A 27,554-nucleotide genomic window follows, 5' to 3' on the forward strand; every position below is an offset into this window, starting at 1 on the left:
AGCTTGTGAAGAGCTAGTAGTGTTAAATCACTGCTTGTTTGTTCATTCTGTCTGGTATGGATGTGTTTGTGCTTACATAGTGAACAGTCTGCTAGAGACATGCTAGAATGTGTGACTGGCTGACTGTATTGACACACTCACCCTCTCAAATATTTACCCTCTTTCTTCCAATCTGTGGATGTACCTCCTAGCTGTTTGCTGCTGGGGCTGGATGAGCGGGAGTGATGAGAGGATGAGTTGAGATCAGGTGCACTCTTAAAGAATGACTCATTGATGGGAGGAGGAGGTGGAGGAGGAGGAGGAGCAGTAAGGCATGGTCACACAAGCTTGTGCTGTGGGCGACCATGGCTGAGAGTGGCTGAAGTGTTACAACACATTTTTGCTGCTGGATCACCCGCCAGGCTGTGTGGGAATATACGCTGTAAATGCCCTGTAAGGAGTCTCAGCCGATGTCTTTATCATCTGCTTTCTGAAGAATACCGAGAACAGAATTGTAAAATAGTGGAAATATTAAGATTATAGAATAATAGAATCATTCAGAGGTGGAAACTTTCAAATGCAATTAATGCGTATAAATGGTGTAGGGGTGGAACTGATATTTCTGTGACAATATTTACTAAAGAATTACTAGTTCAACTTCATCCTGTTGAGTCAAATATTTGTTTAATTGTGTTACTTAAAACAAAGTTGTGGAATTATGTAGCCCCTGAAGTCTCGAAAGATCATATTTTTATCTTGTGTGCATGAAAAAACCCCTGCAACACAAGGTCTCAGTGTGTGATAAAGAATGTAAATATAATGGTCATTTGTATCTTAGCACCCGTGTCTTTATCGTTTTTCAGAATGTAACATTTTTAACTAAACTGTAAGGGTGTGTGTAAGTGTTTCTCCCCGTGTCGGTGTGGGTTTCCTCTGGGTGCTCCGGCTTCCGCCCACAGTCCAGAGACATGCAGGTTAATTGGCCGTAGGTGTGAATGTGAGCGTGATTGGTTGTTTGTCTCCATGTGTCAGACCTGTGATGACATGGCGACCTGTCCAGGGTGTACCCCGCCTCTCGCCCCGTGTCAGCTGGGATCGGCTCCAGCCCCCCGCGACCCTGCAAAGGATAAGCGGTCACAGATAATGATGGATGGTTTTGTCAAGGTAATACTTGGAGAAAAGACGTAATGATGTGTCAGTGTTATTGAGGACAGTGATGAAATTTGGGCAGAGGTTTAGTGAGGAGAAAGGAGATCTGAAATGTGCTGGAGTCAGTGGTGTTCTCTAGCTTTTACACACTGGTATTAACTGTGTACACACACACACACACACACACACACAGATAACAGGACCCCTCAGCAGTTTTCCCAGGCCTTTTTATGAAAGCTCTGTGTTTACCTATGCCAAAGCATCTGACCAAGCCAGGCTCCCAGCTCATTGTACAGTTACGTACTTGACACACACACACACACACACACACACACACACACACACACACACACACACACACACACGTCATGTTGGATCACTCTGTAAAGCAATCTGGTAGAGCCCTACTCTCAGTTGGGGTCAGGTAAACATACAGTGACTGGTTTTTGAACTGAGAGAAGCACAGGTTATTTATACACTTTGCTTCTTTACATCTCTGTTTGGTAAACAAACAGCACACATTCCTGTCACACACACTGTCACACACACACATACCATGTTCACACAAACTCCATATGGTTGCCCAGACAGTATCACAGTGTTTTGTTCAGCCCTCAGTGATGCCTTGCTGCCATATGTGCGTGTTTGCGAAAGCACTCGATAAGAGAGAAGTGTGTGTTTGTGTGATATCTGAGGCTTAAGCTCGTCCCCAGCCATGCCCACTGTACGATAGTGTTTATACATGATGAGCCAACATAAGTAATTGTATCTAAATAGCATCCAGCCATGTTCTCTTTTCTGGATAAATGTGTTGACGCCTCAGGCCCAAAACTTATGGGAAGGCCCATGCTCTTGTGACCTTCGAGGTTCTGTGTAATTATGCACGTTTAAATACTGTTCAGAAACACATTCTCATGTCCTCGCATTTACACATGCATACACAGTCACTGTGTGACATTACTTAACACAAATTATATATAAACCTGCAGGGGAATACAATAATCTGTAGAATCCACGCTGTCTGTCTCTTTTTTTCTCCCTCTTTCTCACTACATTATGATAAATACTATAATAAATGATTTAATGCTGATGTTCACGCTGAAATGAAAGTGAAAGTCATCTACCGCTGCTGATAAAATGGAGGAGATAACAGCAGAGTTGTCTGGGGAGCCAGAGTTTAAAGTGGATTCATCTTTGACTGCTGAGGTAGCCCGGTGGCTACAGAGAAAACAAAACGTCTGGGATGTCGAAGAGTTAAAGATACCTGAAACAACGCAGACAGTCAGCGATCTGTGTAAATATCATATTCAGAATATGATCAAAACACACAAACAGACAAAGAATCAAACACCAAGATGCTGCAACAATGTCTGTTAGAAATAAGCTGCTGTTCAGACTTTGGGTCATGTTTGAATCAGTAGTGCTTGTATTTGGACTGAGTGGCAGCTTTCATTTCACCCAGTTTGTCAATAAAACATCAGAAATTAGTCACAAATGCCTGTCGCAGTTTCCCAGAGCCCAACCAACAGTCTAGAAGCAAAAGATATTCAATTTACAGTGATATAAAACTGAGAAAAGCAGCAAATCATCTCGTTTGATGAGCTGGATCCAGAGAATGTTTGCCACTTTTGCTTAATAACCGACTTAAACGATTAATCAGTCATTGAAATAGTTGCCGATTAATTGACTAACCGTTTGAGCTCCAGCCAAGCTTACTATGTAGTTGTTCTCTTTTACATATATTTCTCTTTATGTTGTCAGACAACAGAACTAGCATGAAATAGTTCGTCACGATAAACAAACACAGGTTCGTGACTGCAGCCACTGTATATTGTGTGTTTGGCTACACAGACTGTGCTGGCATACCATATTGTGTTGCTGGCATATACAGTAAATAGCATTTGTTTTGAAAAGCCCCAGTTATGGATGTAAAATCGTCAGTTTAGTGTGGACAGAAGGCCGAAACACAGAGGAATAGATGCGTTTTCAGATCTAGTATGGATGCGAGAGAGAGCGGACAGCCGAGGCCAATTCCTTTACTACATTCCTCGCAGAGGACTGAAAGAAGAAGACTTGACTTTGGACTTAACATTCCTCTTGAACCCTTCGTACGGTTGTTCTGCTGCGTGTGCGATGCATGTGAAAGATGCGGTGCTGTCAACCATCCAGAAGACTGCTCTGTGTCGCCATGTCCCTCCGACAAAGTGTTGACACCGCAGGATGTCAACTACTCTCTTTCACTCCGTGGCAATGTAGCTACAGAGAAGACAGCAAGTGCTTGTGTTTGTGTGCATGTGTCCGTGTGTAATCATGTGTGTGTAAGTCGGTGTCACCCTGTTTATGCAAGGCGTTTGTGATCTCTTAGTTTGCAACAGTGTGTGTGTGTTGTGTGTGACCCCTTGGTGTGTGTGTGTGTGTGTGTGTGCGTATGTGGGCTAATCTTAGATTTAGCGCTAGCTTACAGTCAACGATGAGAATTAAGAGACATAAGCACATGACGAGTGCTACTGGACAGAGCTCAGCAGTAACAACAGACTACACACCGAGAAGTAAGATGACATCTCAAAAGTTGTGAAAAGAAAAAAAAATAAATAAATAAATAAAACAAAATATATATATATATTTTTTAAAAATTTATTTTAAGGTCATAGGTGAACGCCATAACGCAGAAAAGCTAAGTTTAGAGGAGGTTTAAAATGACATGAATTCAGATGTAGAACACTTTGAAACATCTTTGCGCTTGCATTTGTTTCTATAGCAGGTAGATCCTTGAAAGCTTCCCTGTAGATGCTGACTGTGCCGTTGTTAGACCGCTCAGGGGTTATTTTAAGGTGCCGCTTAGGTTGTGTTTATATGACTTGTTTTAGAAATGTTATTCATGGTTTTCTAATCAAATTTCTGTTTAATTCTGATCTTGTGGCATATTTTGTTGTTTTTTATGTTCTTAGTCTGTAACTCATTGTTATTGTCGTCTATCTTGTTGTTGTCTTGTTTGCATCCACCTGTTTTTATGCACATTTTCAATTTGCAAATTAAAAAATGAAAGTGAAAATGGGACACACATGAAATATCGCAAAAAAAGTACGCTTGGCTCAGGAGGAATTAAATAATGGTCAAATAAGTTGAAACACACACTGGTAAATATAAAATATAAAGGAGGGACATCTGTACTTACAAAAGGGTTTCATAAATGCCCAGAAATTGTGATATAAACATTATCCTTTTACAGTTGGCCTGTAATTGTCACAGTTGCACACATGAGTTTAGTTTAGTTGTGGTAGGCAGTATCGCAGATGCTATACAACAACAGTGTCATTTTCTACTGTCATTTAACTATTTTCTGAAAAACCCAGAGCACTTAGTGATGCTGTCATGCAGCTCCATTTATGATTAATGACACAGCGGAAACAAAAGTGCTAGCCACAAAAATAAATGGCAGCTTCAAGTGGGAGGGATCCATGTTAATGTGGGACCATAAGTCCACGCTGGCAGTGAAAACAACAGACAAAGCGACTGATTCATTTCAAATGAGTGCAGAGAGAGGAGCAGCAACATTTAGGAGACAAAGCAACAACAAAAAAAAGACAGATGGCAGATTCACGCTCAGCCAACAACAAGTGGAGCTCTTGCCAAAATTACAAAATGCAAAACGGACAGTCCAAAGTACAAAGATGGTGTTGAAACAGTAACCAGGTACACTGCCAAAGAGATGACGTCGCTTCACGCTGTCCGTATCACCACAAGCTTCGAGCAAAAACATTTTTCAGAAAAGGTTTGAAAATCAAAATGACTCAATTAACCAGACAAACGTTATTTGTATAGCACCTTTCATAGTGCAGTTCCAAGTGCTTCACATGTGACTGACAAGCTGATGATGTAGCAGCACAAATATGAGCAGTAGAACAATCTGAGACGAAGGAACACAAACGTAAAAATGGTTAAAGATAACTAAGAAACCCAATAAAATAGATGAAAGACAATATAGTACATAAAAGGCAATACTTTATCAAAACTATGCCATTTTGATAAGAGCTGAAACAATTACGTTACTTGTATGAGTCATTTTTGTAAGCAAAAATGCCAAAAAATGAACTGGTTTCTGCTTCTCAAATGTGAAGTTTGGTGGTTTTCCTAGTCCTCTATGGGCGCAGATTTGATAGATTGGGATTTTGGAAGGTTGGTCAGATAAAATAAGCAATGTGGAAAAAATCACATTGGGATCTGGGAAACATTTTTTTTTTTACTGTTTTTTTGACATTTTATAGACAAAACAATTGATGTTTAATCAAGAAAATAAATATCACACTGTTCTGTAATCATTTTGATATCATTCTCAATTAGACGGATATAATTCAACTTTCCTTTAACGTTATCTACGTGTTCGTCAACAGAGCTCAGCAGCCTCCTACAGCGTTATATATAGATTGCTTGAGAAGGCGCTCCTCAGAGACAGGCCGAGCGCAGTGGAAGCAATCATCTCGTGGTTTCATCACATCATCTCGTCATTACTACCTTGCCCTTTGACCCTGCCGTAGCTTGAATGGGTGAGTGGGCTCGGGGGCGTTCAGACACCCACAGATGCTGAAATGAGAAAGGCAGCAGACGAGGTAAAGGTCAGAGCTTTTCTTTTCACTCGGAGGCCCTGCCGAGATGGTCCGAGGCTCGGGCACTTCGGTCCGTTTGCAGTGCTGAGTGACTTGTCGGTGCACACGGGGGCTGTGACCACAGCCAAGATGGCCTTTACAAGCACACAGGAACTTATTGAGGACCAGAGAAAGGCTTTGCTCAGAGCTTTCTGCTGAGTATTGAGTTCCTCTCCTCTGACACACACACACCTACACACACACATACACACAGCTGCTCCCAGGCTGTGCTCCCAGACAATTGACTGTGTAGCAAAGATTTAGTGTATTCTGTGTGGAGTGCTGATTGGGGCCCTGGAGAAGCATCACTGGCATGTAGATCAATGCGGACTTGCACAAGAAATCAGATACAGCTCTCTGCTGTGTGGCTTTGCCTTTGACTGTGGGAAGGAGATCAGTAATTGGAAGTGAACATGTTGAGGTTAGGCTGTGTGTCAGGAAGCGGATTCACCACCGAGCTGACAGTGTAAGAATAGCACGACAAGCGAGCAAGAAAGGACAGTGTACAAGGAGGGAGGTAGTGTTTTACAGCAGACGTGGTGAAGATTAAACAAGGCCTGTCAGTATGTCTTTGTTTTCTACATTGGAGCCATGTGTGCGTACAGACGAGACGCCAGGAGATGACCCTCGCTGCCCTTCTCCTCGTCCTCTGACGGGGAAGCAGGAGAGGTGGGAGGCTAGCACTTGCAGATATGAAAGGATATGTTTACCCTTCGTGTCATTTTTTTTTCCTCTCAAGGTTAACCTGCATTTTCACATGGTCACTGAGCCTCAAAATGTATTCTCTCCTCTCCTTTCATTTACTTTCACTCCATCCCTCTGTTTCTGCGTCACTGTTTATTTGTTCTTCTCTGCTCTTTCTTTCTCTGTTTGGCCTGGAGGCCACTAAACTTCTTCTTCTCTAGTAGAAGAGGACAGAATGGCAGCTCAGTTCCTTTGAAGTCTGTCTGAGAACTTGGCAGAAACTGGCAGACCGGCTTCTCGCTCTTTGGCAGGGCTGCTGAGTCCTGGAGAACCTGGAGAGCTGGCGGAAAGCTGGGCTCGGAAAGGCTGGTGCTGTTGTGAGTGTAATGATAATAGGAATGACTCAAGCTGATACTGAAAATGTCGCAAAAGCTTTCATTTTCATGATATACTGAAGCCATTATTTAGGCAGTGGCCTAGCGTAGTGTTCAGACTCTTATATTGAAGCGCAAGCGAGTTTCATGACTTTGGTTCTATTCTCATATGCTGTTAAACTGACTTGCACAGTGGGAATGTTTCCATGCACAAAACGCTATTATTTAATGTGAATAAACAGACATAGCAGCATTTATGTGGTTCAGAGTAATGTGAACGTCCTGGAAACGAGGGTCATCGTAGATTTATTTGACAGTGAGGTCAGATTACTCAGAGAAGGATGTGGTTTAGTGGGAACTAGTCTTCAGCCAACTCGATTGTTTGCACATACCAAAGACTCTGTATGTAACGCGCAGAGACTTAACTTATCGGCCAATTTGTGCTTATCCCAGATAAGGGGTGTGCATGTTGGCCGATAAGTTAAGAAATTTCAGCACAGAAATGCCAAAGATGTGTTTGAGGTAAGTGAGAACCAGCGTCACTGTAAAATGTCCTGCTCAGTACATATCTTGTCTTATCTGTCCCAATTCTTTAATGATGGTATAGTTTGGGCGCCCCGGTAGCTCACCCGGTGGAGCGCGCGCCCCACGTAGTGCTTACCGCAGCGGCCCGGGTTCGAATGCTGCACGTCGCACCCCTCTCTCCCTCCCATATTTCCTGTCTCTCTTCAGCTGTCTCTAGCAAATGAAGGCAAAAAGCCCCCCAAAATAATTATACTTATCAATATTATGTGTTTATAATAAAAACCCAATATCAGCAACTATATCATTATCAGATTTTGTTGATAATAAAATATTGATATCGTCAGTGTTTGGTTATAATTCTCAGTGCTGACAACAGAAGACACCAAATTGCACACCGCACCACGAACAACACACGAACCACACTTTTAGAGCTGCAGCTGATTATTTTCATTACTGATTTATCTGTTGACTTTTTTCAATTCATTGATCAGTCGCTCAGACTATTGCATATCATAAAGAATCTGAAATGGTCTTTATAAGTTAGCAGAGCTGAGAACGACTCTTGAAATGACAATTTTGCAGTTTGCAACATGACCAACAGTCAGAACATCAAAAGATATTTAATTTACAATATGAAACAGCTAAAAAAAAATTGCACCTGTGAAGCTGTAACCAACAAATATTTGATCTTTTGTCTTGCTAAATTACTTACAAATCGTCATCCATTAATATCAATAAAGTAATCGATCAGTCGCTTGAGCAAAACCTGCATTTCATCAGCGTCTCTGTGACCTTTTTAAAACACATATTGTCTTAAAGAGAAACACTTATCATTGTAACCGGTGTTACCTATATTTACAGGAGCAAAACCTTTTCAGACACAACCAATATTGGCTGATACATTTTTTTCTTTCCGACCATTTGAACATTACTACAAGATCCAAGCGCTAGTTGTGAACACTGTGTTGCCATGACGCTGCACAGCTACAGACGGAGACAGAGCGCTTGGACTGTCAAAAGTACGAATGCGATTTTTGCCTGCACAGTTAAAATACGCAGCAGCTGAACAATGGTGACATGTTCGTGTGACTGGGAATGGTCAGACATCGGCTGTGAGAAGGCCTCGGTGTATTTACACATCCAGTAAGAGCTACGAGAGCTGGTGCACGTGTGTGTGGGTGCGCTTGTCTTTGCGAGCACGTGTGTGTGTGTTCTGTGTATGCGTAGCCTTTTATGCCCCAAGGCCGCTCTCCGCCTGTAGGCATCTTGCAAAAGCCCTGCATTAGCAAAGAGAAACTAACAATGGGAAGACGATAGAGTGGAGGTTGTTGGAAGAAATGAACTATAAAAGAGAGATTAACAGAAAACAGGAGGGGGTTAATTAAGAAACATTAGAGACAACACTTGACTGTGTGTGTATCCATGTGCAGAGCAATAAAACAATGGCACCTCGTCGCAGTATCGTCCTCTACTTCTCTTTCTCTGTCTCCCTTACATGCGGCAGTCCAAATCCCATCAATATTATTTTTAATGTTATTTAAACTGTTATTTACAACACAGAATGATGAGATCTATTTTCCCCGGTGTAAGCTTGTTTGTATTCAGATCAGATCAGAAAATCAGAAATACTTTATTGATCCCCGAGGGGAAACTCTTTTGTTCCAGCTGCTCACTGTCACGTCAGCGCACACAGGAAGAGAAGCACTAAACAAAAAAATATAACACACTATAAAACAGGTCAGAAAATAAATTAAGTACCAAGTGGGTATAAGTATAAAATTAAAATAAGTGTAAAGTACAAAGTGGATTACCGGTTGATGATAAGTATGTGCGGTATAATAATACAATGTAATAATATAAGTAATAAAGTAATAGTGCATGAACTCTCAAGTTACATGTAGCTTATTAAGATTATAATGAGACGGTGGATACTGCACAGCAGTAATAGAAGTATTAATAAATATCAATAAATAAATAACAAATAAAATTCCTGTGTCTGTACAGGACTACCACACGTCTCTGTCCACCTCCCTCCAAGTTTCTCTCCCGTGTCTCTCAGTTTTCAGAATGTCTGCTTTTTATTTTTTAGCTGTGATGAAACACACATTGTGATCATTCTTCAACACTCATCCATTGCTGTCGGTCTCAACATTCATTTTTCTTTCTGTTCTCATCACTGAACTCGTCAGACTTCCCTCCTCTCTTCTCCTCTTTAGAGCACAAGAAGGATAAACGAATATATAAAGAAAAAGGAGGATAGCGTGAGGGTTTAGAGGCAAACTGATATTTCTTCTTAATGTAAGGGAACTAAATGTTATAGCAGAGAGGTCTGCATATGTGTCCATGTTTAACCAACACTGTGTTAGTAGTTAGTAGTGGGTACAAAGTATGTAGGCGTAGTCACTCGTTCTCATTCTGTCCTTTCATGTCTCCTTGTTTTCTCTTTCTCAGTGCAGAGAATTAGAAGTTCAGAACAGCGGATATCGCTTAGAACAGTGATTACTGACCAGTGAAAGGATCCTCATGGCCCAGTGAATCTCTCTCACACACACACACAGAAATCTCTGGCAGCACCGCGGAAGTTCGGGAGCAGTGTTATGTAAGGAGGCTTACAACTGAAGTGTGTGTGAAATTTGAGGAGACAGGGAGGAAACCTCCGACCCCCCCCCCCGACTCATCTGAGCCTTAGAAGACGGGACTGCAAGGCATTGTGAAGTGTGTTTGCATGTGGGAGGAAGATTTAATGGTACACATGTGCTAAAGTACATGTCTCTGCAATCATATAAACATACTGATGCGTGTAGGTGTGTTTGCGTGTGCGTGCATGAATTGCTGCGTGCAGTTCAGTGGGCTCATTAACTTTTATAGACTGCAGCCTGAGCTAGGAGGAAATGGCCGAGCCAATATGCTGACCAGTGTGCAGATTCACTTCACAGAGGACACAAAGTACACACACATACACACACACACACATTTTCTCTCTTGCACTCTCCCCCTGTCTGTCTTCTTGATCGTGATTAATTGCTCCGAGATAGGAGATTGGACTCTTCATCAGTGAAAAGACAAATTCGTGGTTGTTTTGTTGGTAAAAATCCAGCAGCTTTTCGGTTGCACTTACCTCACCCTTTCATTATTTAAATGCACTGCAGTGTTAATCAAAAGTTGGATTGATTTTATTGATTTCTCTGTGCCGAAGCTCTGCAGTGTGAGCCATGTTTTGGAGTCGTGTTTAGCACAGGGAGGATGGCGGGGATTTGGTGTCAGAGTTTCCACTCCCTGTTCCTGAGGATCTTGATGGTTTGTGGTCAGCTGAGTGCATCTGAGCGGCAGAGGCTGATGGCTGTGGTTGGAGTCCCAGCAGAGAAGCTTCGGGCTTTTGGGAGGGTCTGGCTTGGTGTAACAGCCCTTTTAGAAAGGCATATTTCTGTTCTGTATATGAGGCTGCGGTGCTGACCACTGTTTTGTGGCTGTTTGAATACAGACCAGTCGAACACAGGACACAGTGTTCAGCCTTGTCCTAAATGTGAACCCAGAATATGAGCTTCCCCAGCTTCGCTGATGACCTCATGCAGCAGTGACCACACAACTCATTTTCAAGCCTGTGTTTTTGCCCTGTGCCATGGAAAGTAAAGATAGTTGCTGGTGTTGGATTTTTTTGCAGCTGAATCATTGTGATTTGAACTGTGATGACAGCTTTATAGCCCTCTTGAGCTGTTTATTATTGGCATAATTTATTATTTCCCTCCCCCTTTCGCTTTTGATGCAAAACTACTCTGCACTGGGAATCGAGCCTGAGAGCTCCCAAATTAGACCAAATGAAAAAGGCAAAGCAGATAATCAGGCCTTCTGTTTATAATTTCACAGCACTTTATTAATGAGAAAATCCTGCATTGCATCAGCACAGTTGATTAAAAAAATAATGGGATCATTTTAATTCTTTGCTCTTAAAAGTGATGTGTCTAACATTTTTAAGCCCCGTTACATAACCGATCATTCTGATTAGTTTTAATTAGTATGATTAGCATAAACAAATGAGAACATAGTAAAGACAACTGTTTTTAATACTGGGTTCATCTCATGCCTGTGGTTTGTTTGTGCTACTGATTAAGATTAAGAACAGTTTCCCATAAATTCCTCTGCTTCCTGTAATTAAGATGCTTCTTCTTCAGCTTTTGCTCAACTAAAGAGGGTAAATATTTCAGAAGCCACAATCTGCCATATGGAAAATGTGAAAGCTGTAGCTGTTTGCACTGGAAGAACAGCGTGGTCATCTGTTTTGTACCAAAAAACAACTGAGTAGATTTTTCATAAAATATGACCTAGTGGAACCAAGCCCCCAGGATCAGCACTGGGCTGCGAGGAGATTTTGGCTTAGTGGCCACACTCGGTATTACAACTTGCAAAGCAATTTTCCCCATTCACAATCCTGAGAAAAGGAGCGGCTGTAAAATGGTGAATGCATTTTTCAGGGCGTCACAAACACAGCAAAAATGACTCTTTGTATAATCAGAATTTGATCCATTCGGTCCAATAACATATGGAAAGTTCAGAAGAGCTGAATCGTTAAACTATTTGATTCTGTTCATGTGTGCGGGGAGCCAACGGGAAGCCGGGTGGCTCGGACAGAGGAAGTCTTGAACACGCATGCTCTCAACCGGCTCGGCTGGAGACTCTTGGAGACGCAGAGGCAATGTCGAACACAGTGCGGTGTCCAGTACGGGCTGCCGAGCTGTGGTTTTGTTGACATCAATAATCTGGTTGATTGAAGCTGATTGATTGACAGAAAATTAATCTACAACAATTTTAATAATCAATTAGATGTTTGAGTTATTTGTCAAGCAGAAATGCAAAACACTTGCTTATTTTTGTTTTCAGATTTCCAAATATAAGGATTTGCTGCTTTTCTCAGTTGTAAATAAATAAAAATCAATCAATCCATTAGTCAGTTGACAAAAATTATGTTTTATCGATCAGAAACTCCAAACATTCTGCTTTTCTCTGTTTTATATCAACGTGAACTCCATCTTTGGGTTTTGGACTGTTGGTCAGACAAAAGAAGACACTTTTCATTTCATAGACCAAATTTGATCCATTACATGAGAAAATAACTGGCACGTTAATCGATAATAAAAATAACCATTACCGTAGTTGCAGTCCTTATTGTAAGTTGAATATCTTGGAGTTTTGCACTGATTTTTCACAATTTGCTGACATTTTATAGACTGAGCAATTATTTAATTAATTGAAAAATAATCAACGATTTATAATGAAAAGATCATTATTTGCATTTACATTAAAACATTAAGCATGAAACAAAAACACCGCTGCGGTGTTGCTGTAGCTATTGGCCTTTTCTCTGGGTGATTTGTGATCAGCACTTTATTTATCATTGGCTCCTGACCTCTGCCCTGTCACCTTTTTCATTGTAGTAGAAAGCCTCATGCTTTCCTCCTGCTCTGATTGGCAGACCTGGGCAGCTCTGTGATGGATTTAAATCCTGCTTCACAGGTTACATCATGTTACGCTGCCTTGTAAATACCTGTGTCGGTGTCCTGTCTCGGAGCTGTAATCCATCACAGTGCTAGAAACACCTGAAGGCAGGAAACTTGCTGTCAGATTGTATTTGTGTATTTTTGTTGGGGGGGGGGGCAGAGTCGATGTGAGTCTACAGATGGATTGTGGTTTTGTTCCTAATACATTATAAGAGAAAATTTGTTTAGTGATCCTGGCTGTGTGTGTGGGCCTCTACTGCACACACACACACACACCCTCCAAAACACAAACATATGCTAGTGAACCTTTTGGAGGTTTCTGTGGATGCTGGATCGTAGTGAGCTGCAGGCTACTACCATAAACATGTTATCTTCTCCTGGGGCGCCTGCCCTAAATGCTTTCTTAATGGGCCCCCTCTGATCCAGCAATGGCCCCGCAGCTTATCAATGATTTAGCAAAGGAATGATGGCATAGACCTAATGGTCCATCCATCCGCCCCATTAATGTTGCAGCAGATCACAGATAGACACACACACACACACACACACAGGAGGATCATGACATCAGGCAGCAGCTGGGACTTTGTGTTATCGAGTTAATTGTAGTAATTTTGGAGATCATCTTTAATATTTATCTCGTGCAAAACTGCAATTTCTTTAATTTGTCAAACAAAAATTCCATCCAGAATTACCTGCAATAATTATATGAAAACTGAGGTCCGCTGATTATACCAATCCTGTGCAAATTGAGTTCTTAGTAATTGTAGGCAGAATTTGGCTTTTGACATGGTAGAAAAGGTTTCAGTCGTAGTCGTCTGGACACTGTTTTCAGAATCAAGACGTTTCGGCTCCCATCCGGAAGTAATCAGTAAATCTGATTAAATCTAAATCAATTTCTAGTTCCTGTCCCATTTTTTCACAATTGAGAATGACTTCCGGATGGGAGCCGAAACCTTTTCTACGATAGAACACTCCTGGACGAATGAGGGACTACACCGTCTCCCTTTGACGTGGTAATTCTCCATTTTCTCTAAATGAACGAGTGACATTTTGTGACTTCCATTTTAGAGCAAACCTTACCTCGAGCTGTCACATGACACTGCTGCACAGCCAATGCTGTTTCATGACGTTTTTCTAAAGGATGCAGGTTCTGGAAGTAAAGTGAAGACAAAAGCAGGGGCCGATATCTCAATAAATAAGTACCGAAATGTTCAAGAAACGTTCAGCTTGGCTGTGTCTGTTCGTGGGTTTCTGTTTCTTCTCTCTGTTGCTTTGATTTGAAGAAATCTTTATTCTGTAAAGAATGGGCATTTCTCACTGAACTGATGGGGTACTTCCTCAAAGTTAGGCAACAAATCAGCCAGTTAATCCAGAGAGTGCCTCCTCTCTGTCTGCAGTCAGTCCTGCAACAGCATCCGGCAGCAAATCTCACACTTGGCTCACGACCCAAAACACTCAGGGGATTGGACAGGAGGATTTTCTTTCCTCTAGCTTTTATTGTTTTTTTTGTTTTTGTTTTTTTGCTTCACTCCATTTTTCTCCGTCCCACGTCCTCGCCACCTCCTCTATGTTCATTTCTTGCTTTGTCGCCAGATGCTCCTGTGACATGTGTTTTCCTGTGGCTTCATTAAGACCTGTTAGCTTCCATTTAAACAAAAAATATGTTTCCTCTCTCACTCCTGCGCACAACGGAGGGCACGAGCTTTTGATATCAGTGCAGTTTTGTGAGAGGAACCTTGCTGTAGGCTATACCTGGCCTCGCTGTCTACATAACAGAGCTGTGTGTGGATAAAACATCGTTGTCATTGGGAGATTTAAAAAATGAATACATAAGTATAAATGAAACTGGGTAGAGAGGTGCAGATACATGGCATGAGGCATGTAGTACAAAGCAGTAGCATTCTGCATATAATGTCTACTATTAGCATTACTTGTACTTACACCTGCACTGCCTACTGTAACTGCTGCACATGCTCATACTGTATATATCTTAGCTTATTGATATCGACCCCTCACTGTTATTTATATTACTCTGCACTTTACTGCTTTTTGCCCTTCTGGTTACATGCTACACTGCATTTCGTTGTCTTAGTGGTTACACTGGAAAGAAGGACAATCTGCCTGGTGAAAAAGCCAAAGAAATATCAAAAGTACCAAAGCAAATTGCATAGCAAGCACAGATCAGTTTAAATTTTACCAATTCATTCAGACTAAAGTTCACCGTTAATTCAGACTGAATAAATCTGCGGTGGCGTCAGAGTTCGGTGTCAGAAATCAGGGAAAGGGGACAAGGGCCGAGATGGAGATGAGGTCTCTTTCCGCTCAGCCACTTGGGAACTCACTGTGTACTCATTCATCCACAGCTGCATGGGAGGAGGCAGGAAAGGCCCTCAACTGCAGGACTCAAGAGCTGTCACTCTTTATGCCTTCCCTCCTCATCAGCTGTAAATGTCCCAAACACACACACACACTCCCCATCACCAGACACACAATGATCAGGGCTTTTGTATTTTTAATGCTTTTTCTTTGTTCTCTGATGGTTTTGTTCACTAGTTCAGTTCCTCTATCGACTGTCAAAGACGACTAATAATCGTGCAGTAAACACACTGGATTGGAAGCAGCTAAAATTTTACCATTGCAGCGTTCTAAAGAAATGATATATGTTCATTAAAGGTGCTCTGGCAGTGTGAAACCGCTCGTGGTTTTTGCCTCAGTGACTCAGGGTGCAGCTTTGGGGAATATTAAAGCGCCTTTTTATAAAATCTTAGGACAGATGGCTTTCTCTGTTCAGGAGGGTCAATATGTGGAAGCCATTACCAGCAGAACAGAAAAGGCCAAACATTTACTGAGTCCAGTTTCTCACAAGTGAGGATTTGCTGCTTTTCTCTGTTTTATGTCATTATAAACTGAATGTCTTGACTGTTGTTTGAACAAAAGAAGTCATTTAAAGATGTCGCCTTGGGCTCTGAGAAACAGTGATGGACATTTTTCACTCTTTTCTGACATTTAATAGTGTGAATGATAATAAAAATCAGTTAACAGGAAGAAAATACCAACAGATTAATGAGTATGGAAAATATTTGCAGACCCAGAATTAATCTACTTTCATGTAGGGACGCACTGATCCCACTTTACTCTCCAGATACCTAAAATGGCTGATACAAAGTCTCCATCCAATACCGGGGCTCTGCTTTCATTTTCAGTTAAAAACCGATACAACCCAATGTGTCATCTGAGCTGATCTTTCTTCTGTGGGTACGATAACATGAGGCTCTAACTACTTGAAGTTCTTGACTAAGGGAGACGTTCATACACTCTTTTTATATTCCAGTTGCTGCCTGCTACGTGGCATGAGCCTCTTCAGTTAACGTTATATGCTTATGTGTTTGGCTCTGATAAAATACTGTATCTTATCCAAGTGGATGTGTGGATTCCCTTGAGGATGGCCCCATTGCTTCACCCCTCACCTGAGACTAGCTGGCGGAGCAGAGGGGGTGCTAGCGGAGGTTCAAAGGGAGGGTAAAGAGGAATCTGACCACAGTGGGACTTCCTGTCACAACTAATCATTCTCAACCACCTTCCTGTCCTCCCTGTTCCTTCTTCTCTCGGACATGGAGCAGGTAATGTGTGCATGTTTGACTGTGACGCCATTTATACTTTATACGTCTTGGGCGGATCGGATACCGATTCATACGCTCGCTTGAAGTGGTTTTTGCCCTTAAAAAAAAAAAGGGGAAAAAAGAGTTAAGTTCGGACGCGGCAAACATTTAACTCACATGTCTGATCAGCTGTTTCTGCTCCAATAGAAGAAGAAGAAGAAGCTGTTTCCGCTGTCGGCGTCTTAGAATAATTACAAATCCCTGAAGACCTCTCTCCAGTTTTCCCTTGTAGCTGGCCAAGGCGACTGGTTTTGTTTCTTCTTGTTCCGTGAGGTTTATTAACAGTTGACAAACAACGGGTTTCGTTTCCTGTTCGCGACCTCTACTTCTTCTTCTCTGTTTATTTCAGCCATGCGTAACGTGGCCTATACCGCCAACTTCTGCAGGATGACAAAACTACGCTTGTAGATTAGTTTATTCGTTTCAAACCAGTTGATGGAAATGTGTCTAATAATGTCTTTATTGCGACATTTCAAAAGTTTGCGTTAAATTCACTTGACGCAACTCTTAGTTACGGCTTAGTTAGCTGTTAAATACAAGGAGCACCGAGCTGCTGTTTATCTGATCCCAGATCAGTTCAACCACTGAACGATCTGAATGGGTGAGAGAGCGACGTGAGTTAGAGCTGCGAAGACGATAAAACCTTTGTCTCGCTCGTGGTTCACAAATACGATTCATTTGTGTGTTTGTGTGAGCTTATGGATTCTTGTTGTTGTTCTTCTTCTGACTCGTTTCTTCCTAATTGTGTGCATTTGTTGCTGCCTTGGCCCCATTCCACAGGCCAGAGCCGCCCCGGTGGGTGGCAGGCAGGGCCAGACCACATTGGCAGTATAGTGGTTATTTTTCCGAATAGCTCCTGCAGCATGGAGCTTGGTCAGGGTGGTTAGAGGGCTGGATATGTGGGTGGAGGGGTGGAGTTTGAGTCTCAGTGAACACAAAATGTGGACCAAATGAGCACTGAATTTTTGTCTCTTACATCATCTGTCTTTTCTGTTTCGCTCTCTGTCTCCTTTTCTGTTTCTCTGGGTAATTGTAACTCAAGTTATTAGCAGTATTAGCAGCATTTTGTGTGTGGGTGTGGGTATAAAGGGGCGAGGGGAGAGAATGAGAGCAAAATCATTAAGCCATGGTAAGCCTCTAAATGTCTGTGCTCGGTAGATAATGTCTTATTGCCCCTGCAAAAAGGTTTTATTTGGGGAAAGCGACTGGAACCGAACCACTGTCTTTTAAAGTCCTTAGGTTAGGAGCGGAAAAACTGTGAGCACAAAGATGTAAAAGCAGAAGAGCAGTTACTCTCTGCTCTTATGGTTTGTGTGTCTGTGTGATGACTCAGACTGAATTCTAATAAATGTTTTCATCTCCTCCCCTTTTCCGTCATTTTATCTGCCATTCTCTGTGATCCCACATTAACACATCAGAGCCGAGAGGTTTCATAAACTCCTCCATCTCACTCCACTGAGGGACCTTGGCGCTTTTGAAAAATGTAATGCATCACCCTACTAGCTGAAAATACAGAAAAAGGTCTAATGAAATTGAGGTTAGTGACATGGGAATTAATGAGCATGAACTCAGGTTTTGATTGACAGCCGGCGGTGGCGATGACATCATTGCTTTAGAAGCTGCTCTACCAATAAGCTCCCATGCAGAGTAGTCCCTGCAGGCAGTGCAGCAGCCTGCTAGCGGCACAGAAAATAACATTTTGTATTTTGCATTAGCTGTGATGCACAAACAGCAACCGGATGTTGCTGGAGCTCTTTTGCCAATGTAAAAAGCCGAAGGTATTCAGGGCAAGGGCGTGTTAGCTGTTCACAAATCGAGGATGACAACTTGCTATCATAGTTGCTCCACTTTGAATCAAAGTCTCACAGAAGCCAAAACAGTGCAAATAATAAAAATAACAATAATAAATGCACTTGTTTTCATTGGCATTTCCCTGAAATACATAATTTTTATAATTTTCTCTTTCTTTGGGCTGTTTTTGTCAGCTGCTTTTTAAGTGTTGTTGCCCTTTTTAAAAGAAAAGCATTATTCACAAAATGCTTTATCAATTATGTTTACTTTCCTGCTTTGGTACACATGTAGCGTCTCTGTTTCTGAGGGCACTGAAGAACATCCCCACACAGAAATCTGATGCATCAAACAGAAACGACAGCTGATACTGCAAGATTTTAGTAGAGAGAAATAAAATGTCTATTAAGGTAATTAACAGGAGTGGAATATAATCTTAATGAAATGGCCTTTTTAGCGTGTAACTGACAGCTGAAAAGGAACTGATGAATTATCTTTTTTTAAGTGGATAAAGAGAGAGCAGCGGGAGAGGAGAGACACAATGGCTGAACTTCAGGGAGTTGATTTTGACTTCCAGTATTCCAGTTTTTTCTTCCTCTGATATTTTTTCTCTCACAGTTCATTTTCCATCTCGTTTTCTCACACAAGGTAGATTTGTTTTCATTTTCCGAATCTGTACACTTCCCTTTGTACACATCTTCCTAATTCTCTAGAGTTGTTGTCACTGACATCATCAGTGTGTGCCTTACAGGAAACCAAGATGGGTTGACGGCAACATTGCAGAACGGTTGGTTTACGCACTCCTCTGCCACAACACAAATGGATAAAAACAGATATTTATAACCTTGCTGCCGAGTACCATTAATAGCATTAACATAACATTAATCTGTAATTTTGCTGCAATGAAGTCCATACCTCATCATCAATTATCGTTACTCACAAGCACACCTAAAATGGCTGAAATATTAAAGCAATGTTTGATCATATACCCTCGACTGATGTATATATGTTTTGGACTACAGTCTCAAACACAATTTATGTGTCTAAGCCCGGTGGCCTACTACTGCTACCACTGCATTAGTACATCAAAGTACATCTTACACCCTGACTAGCTTCTCTGTGATGGGGTTTTAGGGAAAGCCTGTCAACTCTGCTGCAGTGCCCTCTGTGTGTATGAGTGTGTATTTGCGGACTGTCAGTGAGCATTGCAGGTGCTGGCATGTCCAGGCTTCTGCCTAATCCCCATGGGAGCGTAAATAAGCTGCCTAGCTCTGCCTCCTTACATAACCACTCTGCCAGAGAGAGGAGGGGAGAGATGACGGCATCGATACAGAGGCAGGGGAGGCAAAGTAGACCGTCGAGAGATGAGGAAATAGGATAAAAGGAAGCGGTATGAGAAGACAAAGGAGAAGTAGACCGTTAAAAGAAGGCTTGGATGTGAAGGTGCAATTACTTGATTTAGTTTTTTAATTTCTTGTCTGGTGTTGCTGATGAAAACATTTAATTATCTGTATTTCTTTTTCACGCACAGTCACTTTCTCTCACTCTCTCAATTGTTCTTTTTCCTGGTCTTCCCGTCTTCTGCTCTTCTTGTGTCTGTACAGTGAAGCCCCCGGGGGCGGATGCTGGGAAATGTCAGACATTTAATTGAATTTGTGGCACTGCTGAATCCCCCCTTAAAGTGATCACTGGCAGCGTGCAGCACTACACACACATGTACAAACACATCTCTAAAGGACTGCACTTGTTGAGATACTGGTAGCTGCTCTTACATCCTCACACATGGAGACCCTGCTATGATCTGAAACAGTTGCGCTACTGTGTGTGTGTGTGTGTGTGTGTGTGTGTGTGTGTGTGTGTGTGTGTGTGTGTATGTCTCACTCAGCTGCTCTTGCCTAGCAGAAGTCTGCATCACGTTCAACTTAAAAGATCACCTGTATCAATTTAGTTTGACTGTGCCATAGTCATTTTGTGCAAGACAGAATAACATGGAGACAAAGTATAAGAGAAAGACACAGAAATTATACTTTTTTTTAGGGCTGCCCCCTAAATATTGATGGTTGGATTCATCAGTCGAGAAGTCCAGTTACTTGTGAGTCGAATCACTGCCTTTTTCTTTTAGCTGCGTCATTGTACACAGAGCAATGCAGGATAACTGCATGGCTGCAAACCTTTACAAACTCGCTGTGATGGAAACATGGAGGAGTGATGGAAACGAGGGGGGGGGGGGCAGCGTGACGCAGAGCTTGTTTCTGTTACGAAGTACTATTGATCCAGACGCTGGTGCAAGCTCCACCACTGCCGTCCAGTGTGACTGACTCTTTGGCTGACAGCGCCGTCAGGAGCCAGGCCGGAGAGACGCTCCATGATGCACTAGGACTTTATAACTGAACTGTGACCAGGACCCATACTTTGAGTTTTTTTGACTGTGTGGAAAGGTGATGTTTTCATAACACAAACGGTGAACATTAAACTGTGAGTGTTATTGATCTAGTCTTTTATAGGAGTTAAGTGTGGGGCGGCTGCTCTGCAGGTGCGCTGGAGGGAATAATATATTTCTCATAATAAAGATGTATTGAAGGAAAAATGTCAGTTATGATGAAAAAAACAAATCTATAGATAAAGTAAAAGCCTGAACCACAAGCATGACAAATGAAAGTACCGCCCCCTACTCTATTTGAAACGGATTTGACCCACGGGCCGCTATTTGCTTTCCACTGGTCGTTGGCCTGACTTGAAACAGGGACGTCATGGGGAGCACCTTAACCCTTAGGCCCCCAGGACACCGCATTTTTTGACATTTTATATACAAAGCAATTCATTGAATATTTGCGATAACAAATATCAGATTCATTGAAAATGAAAATAATAGTTGCGGCCGACAGCCGAAGAGTACACGTGGGCTATCTTTGTGGTCAGAATCAGAAATACTTTATTGATCCCCGAGGGGAAACTCTTTTTGTTCCAGCAGCTCGCTGTCACGTCAGCGCACACAGGGATAGAAGTATAAATATAATAAAATACACTATAATACAGATCAGATAAATTAAGTACCAAGTGGGTATAAGTATAAAATTAAAATAAGTGTAAAGTACAAAGTGGATTACCGGTTGATGATAAGTATGTACGGTATAATAATACAATGTAATAATATAAGTAATAAGTAATAGTGCATGAACTGTCAAGTTAAGTGTAGCTTATTAAGATTATAATGAGACGGTGGATACTGCACAGCATTAATAAATATCAATAAATTAAACTGGAAACAGAGAATATTGCACAATTATGTCAAGTACTGCAGAGATGTTAATGATCAATGTCCAGTTTAGTGACTTCGGGTCATACAGACTGACACTTAGAGGGAGGAGTTAACGAGTCTGATGGCCACAGGCAGGAATGACTTCCTGTGGTGCATTGTGGGGGGAGGAGTCTTCCGCTGAAGGTGCTCCTTTGTTTGACCAGCACGTCATGGAGCGGGGGAGATGGTACCCCCCTGAGTTCCCACCCTCCCCCATAAAGGTGCCCCAATCAACCAGTAGGAACTAGTGCAGATCCCTCACTGGCCTCCCACCTGTAAACTCTGCTAACTGTGTCTGGCTGGTTTGTGACTTAAGGAAAGCAACAAGCAGCAGACCAAGAAGTAAGACCGATCAGATTATATGCTGAAAGGAAGAGGGGGATATTCCTGTAAGAGGGGTCACACTGTCAGTATGACTAGAGCTGGGTTAAAGACAATTTCTAAAGCACGTCAAACTTTAGCTCATTGTTTAGCTGGCTGTGATCTCTCTCTCTCTCTCTCTCTCTCTCTCTCTCTCTCTCTCTCTCTTCAGTTCAATGGCTTTATTGGCATGAACGTTTTGAAAACAGTTTTGCCAAAGCATCCAAGTACAAACTAATCAAAAACAGTAATATTTAAAAAATAAATCAAATACACATGAGCAATAACACAACACAGATAAAATACAATGTGCGTGTGATAGACTGTCAAGATAATTATTTGTCATATTCAGTGATGATGTGTAAACTATGTGTCCCTCAGTTTGTGACATGCAGTCACATATTGTGCAGCTCAGTCAGCTGCACGTCCCTCTCGATAATAGAATCTGTTGCTTTTCACTGTCATCTAGCTCTGTGAAGTCTGGGACAAACAAATCGAATTTCTTAAAGTATTCCTCTCTGATATTGTTATATTTATCACATTTTAAGATGCCGAGCAGTCACCACAGACTCTTTCCTCTGTTGGTAGCCAGGACGTCTTGTATCGTCCTTTCTCTATGGCTGGACTGTGGTCAGTGAGTCTGTCTTTGGTCAGGATCTGTCTCTGCTTTCTATATCTCTCTTGTAAATCTCGCCCCGGCCTGTTCCCATATCCGCAGCAGATCTCCAAGGTGAACAGCCTGGCATGTTAGATCAACTACCTTGATGATCAGGGTGCCGCTAACACGGTGAAGAAAGCACAGCGGCGGCTTTACTTCATCAGGCTGCTGCAGAAGGCCGGACTCAGACGTCAGCCCCTAAACCGGGCCCACAGAGGACTCGTTGAAAGACTTCTCGCCGGCGGCATCACTGTGTGGTTTGGAAATACAACCCAGGCTGAGAGGAAATCGCTTCAACGAGTCATCAGAACTGCAGAGGGAACCATCGGCTCGGACCTCCCCTCCATGGACGCACTCCATACACAGCGCTGCAGGACAAAAAGCACAAGGCATTTTTAGTGACAACACACAGCTCGCTTTCTGTTTAGATGGAAGAACTGCAATCTCACACACCACAGGCCGGTGAGCATCACCACTCACAAGGCACGCTTCCATAACAGCCTTTTCCCATCCACTGTGAGTCTGATTCATACTGGGTTTTATGAACTCTCCCTGTCCGGGGCTCTGTCATCCAACGTTAAGGTCGGCCTCAGTCCTTTGTAATAATAATTTATGCGTAAAAAAAACTTTTGTGCTTATTTATTTTATCATGTTGTTTTAACTGCCCCTCCTTTGCCTGTCTTGACTCCCTGAGCACAAAACTTCCAGTGTACCTGTACTGCCCTGTACCTGTGCAAATAGCAGTAAAGACTAATCTAATCTCTCTCTAAAACAAACAAAAAATAAATTAAGCCGTTATGGTGATGCAGGGTCCTAACTTTTTTTCAGTTGTGCTGATAATCACATTAGCGAAATGACATTAGAGAAATGGCTTTGGCTAAGTTCTCATCCCTAAAATGAAATGAAATCCTGCTGCTGTGTTAATGCTCCAGCTGTAATATCCACACACATGCTTTTACAAGCCAGGAGAGCAGAGGGGGCCGATCATAACAGATTTATATCGTTATGGCCAGGTCTTGACCCTTTCTAAATTGCACACAAGGCACACATAGAACTCATCCTGCAGTACTCTGAATCGCAAAACCCACAGTGGCTTTTGGTCAAAACGAGGGACGCAATGTAACCTGACAAAGCCTGCTTTATGATCAGAGTAAATACTATATTTCACCTTTTTATAGAGCGTGAGATAAAGGTCAGTGGTGGTTAGTCTGTTAGGTGCTTTCAGAGCACTGTAATTTAACATTATACATATATTATTTAAACAATAGACAGCCTTGTCCCTAACGACTTATTATGAATCATTATCATTCTCATTGCTCCGTTGGCATGCATTAAACACAAGATCTATTGGGTCCACCCTCAGGCCGTCTCCCTTTCTCTCTCTGTTCATTTGTATTCTCCAACTTGCACTTTCTCCACTGTCTTTGCTTTTGTATCTTGTTCACTCGGGGCAGGTTGGGCCTTGTATGTTTTGTCTTTCAGTGTTTGCCCTGTCTGTGGCTTGTTCACTTTATAGACTGCAGACTCATGAATTTTCACTGCACACCACCAGAGCCTGTGTTCTCTGCATCCATGTCCCCAAAGTACCAAGCTGCATTTTGTGTCGGATGTGCACCTTTTTGCTACAAATTTACCATAACTTATTTTATGTGAGAGTCAAAAGGCACCATGGCAGCTGAGTGAAGTGTGATTGAAGCTTTACTGTCAGCAGCTGAATCAATGTGTGTGTCTCTACATGAGTGAGAAAGAGAGAGGCACAGAAAAAGAGAGAAGACAGCTAAGCCAGTCAAAGATGTCTCAAACCTGTCAATTACGAATAGCTTTTCTAGGCTCTGGGAAAGTTTTACAAATATAAAACCTTCATGGATTAAAAAGCCATTATATGAAGAGTAATAACTGACGTTTGCAGTTCCAGGTGTCCTGTCCAGTTTCAGAGAAGTCTCTTTTATAATAGTGGTCTATGGGGAAAATGCTTTTTGGGCCGCGTGGGATTATTTCATTGCAGTGGCGGAGCCTTATCCAGCACTGCCGTCACCGGGAGGGTCGAGACTCGATGAATCGTACAAATGAGGATAAGCGTGCACACTTCCGTGGTGTAGTACTCACTTGTACACGCAAAAAGGGATGGAAGTAGTGGGAGAGAGCTGGAGAGGGAGGTTTTAAATCCTACTTTCTCACCTCTGCACCCCTTGCTGATTTCAGACACTTATGAATCAACATCTTTTTGCACCATCACTGAGAGGTGTAGTGTTAATATGATAATATTATAGTATAATTGTAATTTTTACATCTATCAAAGGCGCAGCACTGTGGAAAAACGTGATGTACATGCAACAAAAACTGTATCTTTGTTCCATTTTCAGAAGATTTGCTGGCATTATATGTAGATAAACTCTACACTTCGGATACTCAGATAAAATGTTGGAAAGTTAATATTGTGCAGTAGGTAGCATTCATTTAGCGTTGATTCTCTTGAATGTTTCCTCCAGGCTGAAGTTTCATTACGCCTTCTGATAGCACTAAGTCTGTTACAGTCCTGAGCTGTTCAGTTCCTCTTCATTTCAGTTTCATTGTGTGCTGCTTTCACTGATAAGAGCAAGTGTGCGATTATTTCTACATTATATCATTTTTATGTTTTCTGTGTTTTATCTTTGTAGGTTCCTTTGAAAGCATTAACTGTTTCTTCTTCCTTTCGAGATAGCATTATTCACTTGTTTTGCATTGTTTATGCCGATACTGCCGAAGTGGCAGTCTAATCTAATAACTAAGAGCACAGGGCTGTCATCTCCATCAGGAGCTGGTGAGTAACAGCTGAGTAAACCCGCCTGGCGTAAAGCAGCTCAGTGCAACTTCCTCCGTTGTTGTTTCCGATGTCCAGACTGACTAACTCACGTGTGCGAAGGCAGAGCTGTCCTCACCGCAGGTTGGCCCATCAGGACTAGTCTGACTGTGAGTGATGCTTTGGACTTGTGCGTGTCGTAAAGCTGGTGACATTTACGGAATGAGACGGCGGGTGATTGATGCACTATGAAGTTGGGAAGGAGTGCGGCCTGCAAATCACCTTTTACTACAGCAACACACACACACAAAGATGCAGATAGATGGCATGCAATATAGGGCACCCTATCTTTTTGATGCTGTCGTAAATTCCCTTTGGTTACCCTGACAAGGAATGCAGCAAATGCTCTTCTCTCTTCCAAGCCTTCTCCCTCATCCTCTCACAGGGTTAGTTATAGTATCAGCTGATTAAGGTCCCTGGTTACGGCGACACCCCCCACCTGTGAGGTCAGCTGAAGTGCAGAGAGTAAAGGTCAGGAGCTGTTGTGTGGTCATTAAGTGCTTAGTGCTGTGAACTGTGGGACGAAAGGCCACGCGTTTACTTTTTACTCTGGAGACAATTAACTTTGCTCGCCTCCACGTCTAATTTTAACACACAGACACACGTTTTTACACACAGCTGCATTCAACATGATCTGCTGATAGACCATGGATGTGTCGTTAAACACTGTACTACTGCTTCACTCCTTTCTTCTCTCACTACCCGTGTTTTTCCAGAAGGAACAGTGAATGAGCAGACAATTAATGGGACAAACGTCTTACTATTAACGTTACCGAAGCTGACAGCAATTACCGAAGATGTTGCCACATACCAATGAATTTATTATAGAGCCAGTAGCAAAGCTTATTCGTGACTGCCCTATTTAAAGCGCCATAGGCTTGTCAGGTTTTACATTAAATATAAAACACACATCATATAAAACATCAATAATGGTATGTACATACGTGCTGCGATTTCATCTTTTCAAGATGAGCCCATGTTTCTGGAGATACTGAAAGCCTGTAACCATACGGCGTCTTCAGTACGTATTAATGGGAATGGTTTTGCCCAGTCACCAGTCAGTGAAAAGGTTAAAGTAGAGTTTAAAATGTCTGTGGGAGAGACCACAACGGTGATCAACACTTTAATGTGATAAATGCACGGCACAGACAATCAATTATAAGGTAAGCATCATGTTGTGACCTTGAGGAACCCATTTTGTGTAATTACTAGACGGCAGTGAGATAATAAATCATTATCCCAAGAAAATTAAAGGTTTTGAGTCAAGATCTTGATATAATGAGATCAACACATTTTGGAGTAACCTTGGTCAACCCGGCCCAATCCATAATTCACCGACGAGTAGTATCTCATGTTGTTAATAAATCATGTAAACCAAGTTATAGAAAGAGAAGTGATTTCAAACCTTGTGAGGTAAATACTGTAATAAACGTATTGCCTCAAGCTGCTCACAGTATGGATAAACTCTAAAATACTGGAGTAAAATCTGGGTTAGGAGAAAATAGAAGAGGCGTGTTTGCACCAATGGGACTCACTCTGCTTCTTTTTACTCTTCCTGTCCATGTTTCTCTTCTTCTTTCTGTCTCCCCTCCACTTCTTCCCTCTCTCTCTCTCTCTCTCTCTCTCTCACCCTCTTCCTGTTATTTTAGCGAGGATGGCTAAAGTGCAGGAATCATCAGAACAGCCCATGTGCAGCTGACTTCTATTCAGAGCTATAATGGCCGACGCTGTGTGCAGCTGAGCCCCATTCAAAGCCAGAATGGCTCCTCCATGTACAGTTGATTTCTTCCAAGACGCCCAGTTCCGCCACTTGAGCCGTCTGCGCTTCAAAGCTGTTTGTTCTCCCCCGTCATGCTCTCCCTCTGTCTGCCTTCCTTCATCTCCTCTCTCCTGACAGATTTCTAAAGTTAATGTTTCCTACTTTAGAGCCTGAGGCGTGCGGGAGACTGTGCCTCTTAAACCTTTTTCTTAATGCTTGCCCGGGCTGCTGTGAATAAGCCTCTCGTCTGCTCCAGACTACCTCTTTGCTCATCGGGGTGGGCAATATGGACAATGAAATGTGTGATCATTATTAAAGCAATATCTTGGTGTCAGTGTTTCAGTATG

At 42.2% G+C, this 27,554-nt stretch overlaps 1 protein-coding gene across 19 annotated transcripts in view; it reads left to right on the plus strand.

The window, feature by feature from the left end:
* caska (calcium/calmodulin-dependent serine protein kinase a) overlaps positions 1-27,554 on the plus strand; it is a 120,588-nt gene that overhangs the window by 13,861 nt on the left and 79,173 nt on the right. The window contains exon 1 of one of the 19 annotated variants that reach the window (XM_044216276.1): positions 22,820-23,071. The exons of the other annotated variants lie outside the window; for them this stretch is intronic. The gene's annotated coding sequence lies outside the window, so the exon portion shown is untranslated. Of the gene's footprint in view, positions 1-22,819; positions 23,072-27,554 lie in introns of those variants that run through there. 19 annotated transcript variants of the gene reach the window in all.

This window comes from Siniperca chuatsi, linkage group LG12 (genome assembly GCF_020085105.1).
Source record: "Siniperca chuatsi isolate FFG_IHB_CAS linkage group LG12, ASM2008510v1, whole genome shotgun sequence".
Lineage (NCBI taxonomy): Eukaryota > Metazoa > Chordata > Actinopteri > Centrarchiformes > Sinipercidae > Siniperca > Siniperca chuatsi.